The 6,000-nt window shown below is 40.4% G+C and overlaps 1 long non-coding RNA gene across 1 annotated transcript; it reads right to left on the reverse strand.

Annotated features, from left to right (window-relative positions):
- Nucleotides 1-747: 747 nt before the first annotated feature.
- Nucleotides 748-3,283, reverse strand: LOC140588846 (uncharacterized). Its single transcript, XR_011990045.1, has 4 exons — nucleotides 3,061-3,283; nucleotides 2,646-2,750; nucleotides 1,411-1,503; nucleotides 748-1,183 (listed from the first exon to the last, which is right to left on the reverse strand). It is a non-coding gene; the product is annotated as an uncharacterized lncRNA (long non-coding RNA).
- Nucleotides 3,284-6,000: the final 2,717 nt, after the last annotated feature.

A 6,000-nucleotide genomic window follows, 5' to 3' on the forward strand; every position in this document is an offset into this window, starting at 1 on the left:
GTCTAGCTTGGGGACCAAATATAATACGCTTTCATAGGGACCGAAATCTCTAACGGCACCCCTTCTCTTAATTAAAAATATAATTTTATTATTTACTCAAGACAATATATTCTCAAGCATGGGCGTGTAATCAAAAATACGAAACATATCACTGCTGACTGATAAAATTTTCATGTGAACTATCGTGGTAAGAGATGAGTAAAAGTTCTAGTTTTTATTGGTTGTTTTGGCTTTAAGATTTACGTTTAAAATAACAAACTAGCACACACTATAATTAAGCTCCCAATATTGTGCTTAAGCCTGTTCTTATCCTATAGCCTATAGTTAAAGCAAAGGGGTCCCGTAAATAAAATTCAAATAATATGGGACAAATCGCTTTCCGTAGGTTCGGAAGAGAACACAGTATTTTATTTTTCTATACGGGAGGATCCCGTAATATATAACATTAGTGGCGGCGCTATTCAGAACAGAATTTTCCCCGCCTCAGTATTATATAAGCTCAGTAATGTTTTAAGCCAATCAGTATGAAAAATAAAGAGAAATTATTTCTGGTATATCTGAGCATGTCTGCTGTTTTTTGGACGGCGGAACTTGATACTGTACATGTAAAGCTGATAATGTAATAATTAGGCGAACCGAAGAACTCGTTTAAACAGCATAAAACCAAGGTGGCGACGCGCCCCAGCTGTGACCGTCTTTGCAAAAGAAAATAAATCAGTATACAGCTAATACAATGAAGGAGAATGATAGATTAATTCTATTTTTATTTTATTAATTGTATTTTATTAATGTGTGTCATTATTTCGAGAGAAATAGTCGAAATTAGAAAGTTTACCACTGTGTTGAAAAAAATGGTCTTGAATCTCGCTCTACAATTAAAAGTACGAACCACGGACGCTGCTGTCCGAGACCAGTTCAGGACGGAGTAGAAATGGTGTTAATTAAGTAGTTCATCTGTTTAACTGGAATTGCATCGGAAAATTTAAAATGTTGTATTACATCCTGATTTCAGCCATATAATAAATCGAAGCATTTTCCATCCCAGTTTCCTCCTCTTGGGACACTGCAGGACCATCATCTATCAGTAACAGCCCGGACAGTCAATTTCTGCTTTTTCAGCAGCCTTGACAGCCATGAGAGAAGCTCCTCCAGTGATTGGTCGACACATTTTCTGTCTTTTGTCCTTAAATACAAAATGAGGATGAAAAGTTAAGCACTTTAATCAGAGTGTGATACATTGATTGTAGTCATTTATTCACATTAAACGTAACTTTATCATTACTAAACAGTACACTGATAAAATTTTTCCAAGTACGTACAAACATGTTTAACACTATGTTAACAGCAAACAATTCACACACTCGTAACATTTCCATAATGTTAAGATTCTCAAATGTAATTTACACTTACTTTATCCACTCTCTTTTGTGGTGCACAATCAATTGATGGATCCGTAAGATCATTACCAGACCGTTTGCTGCAAACTCTACAGTTAATAAATGGCTGCAAAGACACACAGACACACAAAAACAATGTTGAAAGTGGTGGGCAATAAATGCAATGAGACAATGTGTAGTAAAGATTTAGGGCAAAGCTGCTGGACTGTAGGGTTTAATCAAACAAATCAATTTTAGGAAAAGAGCTTTCAAAACAGGGACACCATAAGGTGATATCATATAAAGCAACTACAAATCAAAGTATTAACAACAAATCCCATTTAACAGAACACTGTTCTATATTAAAATACTGCCCTCTGATCAAGCTAATTCAGTGACCGTGATTACACTGCTGTACTACGGAGCGTGTTTACTGGATTAGCCAGGTTTCTAGAGGCTTACTTCCGAGTTTTAGGTACTATGAATTGTAGTTCACTATTTAAAGGAGATAAATTTAACTGGTAATTGACACTGCACACCTAAACTGCTCTAATCAGGTTTAATTGCTGGCTTTCAGATTAAAACAAGCGTTAAGTCCCGCCCTTTCACCACAAACGTAGCCTATATATGAGCCCCCTTTGACTGAATAGTAGGGATGGGTAATACCACCCACTGATTTTCCTCTCAATCCGATACCAAGTAATACCAAGTTTTTATCCTGATACTGATATTCGGTGCCCCTTTATGAGCCACCTATCAAAGGGCAGATGTCAGTCTGCATCACTAGTTTACAATGTCAAAGTATGGCCTTTTATGTAAATGCACACAGACTATGATAAAGAAACCTCACATCAACTTACTGAGTTGATAACCATCATTATAGTACCATTTAATGCTGATTGCAGCAATCAGAGTTGGTTAACCCAGCTATTGACTTAACTCTGGGTGTGTAAAACCCACTTTGTAGTACAGCCCACAGGTCTATAAATAAGGTCAGCTAGGTGTCACAGCTCGAGGCATACTCTACAGGTCGCCCCTCAGATGATTAGTGTTTGCTTCTGCCTGGTAATCCAGCCTTTTGCCTTTCCATTGCTAAAATTTGAGATTAAGATGAGATGAAGATGGATGTTTGAGGCCACCTATTTATTTGTTACTTTATTTATTGTTGGCTAACTTTCCCTCACAGGGCATCACCAGTATTATCGTGAACTGAAATCAATTTGCTAATTGACATGTCCACTGCTCACAGTCCAGTGACTCATTACTTACCCTGTTGGTCATAAACATGCAGTCATCCCGATGATCTGGTACAGTTAACTTTGCACAGTTTGTTGCTTTCAAGAGAAACTCAATCTCAATATAGTCATCGGCAATCTAAATCACATAAACATATGTTATATATACAAAACTGGCAAGAATTTTCATTGAAAGTCTACACAAAATAATAACAATCAGCAAAAAATGCAAAACTGTCACAGACTGGAATGCAGCAGATTCAGAGGGAAACTGTGAGAAGCTAATATTGACCAGAGCTGACATATAAAACCACCACTTTCATTGTAAAGTGACATTAAGCATCATATGCATTGAAATGAAAAAAAATCTAAATCAATGGGATACTCATTAATTCCGCTTGCAGATGATGAAAGTATCACACTTCTGTCAACATTTTCTCAGTAGTTACCTTTGGAAGGCCCTGCATGGCATAGAAATTCATGTGCTGACGGGTATTTTGATGAGCATTTTTGACTCCGTGTTTAATGGCCTCCTTGTAGTGATCAGGGAGACTGTAGTAGTCTTGATGGGCCTCTGTGGAGATAAGCAGAGCTCCACAAGCCAGCACCAGAACCAGCAGGCGGGTCATCTTCCTCTCAGCACTGGGATGAGAAGCAGGACTGAGGACACTGGTCTGTGGTCCCCTTATTCAGTACATCAAGAGGCGTGTCCTTCACCCCAAACAAACAGACCTTTGAACAACATTGTGGCCAAGTCAAGTGGGTTTATTGTCATTTCAGCCATATACACAGTACACAGTGAAACAAAACATTGTTCCTCCTGGACCATGGTGCAACACAAAGAACAAAATCAGCAACAACACAAGATGACACAAGAGTGGGCAGGACAGAACTATACAGAGTGCAAGGAGCGCAAACACATAAACACAAGAGCTACAATACAGTAATACAGGACAAGACAGCGCAGTCAACAACATACAGTGCTGACCTGAAAAGGGGCATCAAGGTTGCCAGGCAGGCACAGAAATAAGGCACAGAAATAGAAAATAGAGGTCCACTTCACATACAACAACCCACAGTGGGTGTGGCAGGGAATACAACACATTACGAACATCAAAGGCAACCACACCGCCTCTGTTAACAGCAATGCTCTGCTAGCAAAGGAGCTAAACAGCTTCTTTGCTCTTTTGGAGGAACACAGACCAGACACAGCCACACTGTCCCCTCCCCCAACCTTCAGCACTCACAAACTCTCTCTGCAGGAACACCACGGGAGATGTGTACTCAGTAAACACGAGGAAAGCTGCTGGTCCTAACGGTGTACCAGGGAAAGTTCTCAAAGCATCTTCAATCTCTCCTTATCCCAAGCCACCATCATTCCAGTCCTGAAAAAGTCTGACATAACCTGCCCCGCCCAATTATAGGCCAATGGCTCTCACCTCAGTGGTGATGAAGTGCTTTGACAGGTTGGTTGCACATCACATCAAGGCCAGCCTCCCCCCCCTCCTTCAATCCCCATCAGTTTGCCTACAGATTGAACTAGTCTACTGATGATGTCATTGTCATAGCCTTCCACACCGTGCTGAGCCACATTGAGCACCCCAGAAACTATGCACGAATGCTCTTCATAGAATATAGCTTAGCTGTTGATACAATCATCCCCGATATCCTGGTCGGAAAATTTCTGGATCTAACCCCCCCCCCCCCCTACCCGTTCCCCAGTCCGTTAGATGTGACTCCTATGTCTCCTCCTCCCTCACACTCAGCACTGGCTCTCCAGATGGCTGCATGATGCTGAGTCCACTACTCTATGCCCTGCATGCCTATGACTGCACTCCCACCCATCCTACCAAATACCATCATCAAATTCATGGACAACACCACACTGATCGGGCTCATCTCAGGAGGAGATGAATTCCAGAAACTGACAGGTTGGAGTTCAACAAACAACTTAGTGCTAAACACAATCATTGGCTTCAGGAAGGACAGAGGTGACACTGGCCTGCTAAGATGGTGGCATAGTAGGACGCAGCAGCGTCTCTGGATTACGGATACTGTGCATTTTTGTAGTTCTCTGTACTTTACTGTTTTATGTTTACAAAAATATGTGTGAGAGGTGGACGAAGGCTCAAGTACAACCACTGTAGCCTTCTGGAAATCAATGAAAGATTTAGAGACCAAAACTCCCCCGGAGACTGAAGAATTCTGCGAGCCCGACCCCAAATAGCCAGAAGAACTTATCCCAACAAAGAGATGCTGCAAGCAGTGCAAGTGAATCCGCAAGTGTGGTAAGCAGGGAGGTGTCTGGGCTAAGCTAAAGGCTAACCCAATCAGACCGGCCATTCCATTAATCATACTGGCAAATGTCCGTTCACTAGACAATAAACTTGATCACATCAGACTTCAAAGAACTGCACATCACGACATGAGAGACCGCTGTGTTTTCATCTTTACGGAAATCTGGCTGAATGAAAACATCCCCGATGCAGCCATCTAACGGGGCTAGACGCTATCCGCACAGACAGAGATGCTGGCAAATCCCGAAGAACTCGCCACAGTGACCTGTGTGAAGTGTTAATTTTGTTAACAAAAAAATTTTGTCATCGTTATCGTCAACTAAATAAAAATGATTTTGCTAGGCCTAAGACTATGATGAAGTGTATTAACACTTTCGTCAATGAATAAAAACAAGACGAAAATACAATCAGAAATAATGTAGTTCATGTAAGTCAGGGGTATTCAACTAAAATTTAAAGAGGTCCAGTTAGAGAATATTTCTTGAAGCAAAGGTCCGGAAGATCATAATGTCTAACTATTTAGTGTGATAGTATATATTTAAGTAGCCTATTAGTTGTATCAACATTGCATGTAATCGTTACCTGACTGTCAAATTAAATTAATTCAGTACAATTCAAAAACTTTGACAATATTTATTGTCACATGACATAGAGCTGAACATATATGTATGACTGCCGATATGTATATATATTAGTGTTCATGGATTTAAGTATGATCGATCAACCAGGGAAGCAGGCGAGGACGACGATCGAGGAATCGGGAATAAGGGTTTTAATCGACATTTGGAGAGGCAGCCAAGACAGAAGCGTCATAACAATACATTGACAGGACTCGGGAAACAAACTAAGACGCAGACTTAAATACACAAGACTAATGAAAAACAACTCAAAACAGCTGATGACAAGGAGATTCCACACGAGGTTAACGAGGGGGCGTGGCACAGGGAAGGAGCAGACAATCGAGTCATAACAGTCAGCATTGGTGGATAGGATGAAATAAAATAAAATTAAGAATTAAAACATCATAAATATTCCATATCTGTGTGAATTTCCAGTACATGTTACTAATATTAACATTTTACTAATACTACA

Source organism: Paramormyrops kingsleyae, chromosome 4, assembly GCF_048594095.1.
Source record: "Paramormyrops kingsleyae isolate MSU_618 chromosome 4, PKINGS_0.4, whole genome shotgun sequence".
NCBI lineage: Eukaryota > Metazoa > Chordata > Actinopteri > Osteoglossiformes > Mormyridae > Paramormyrops > Paramormyrops kingsleyae.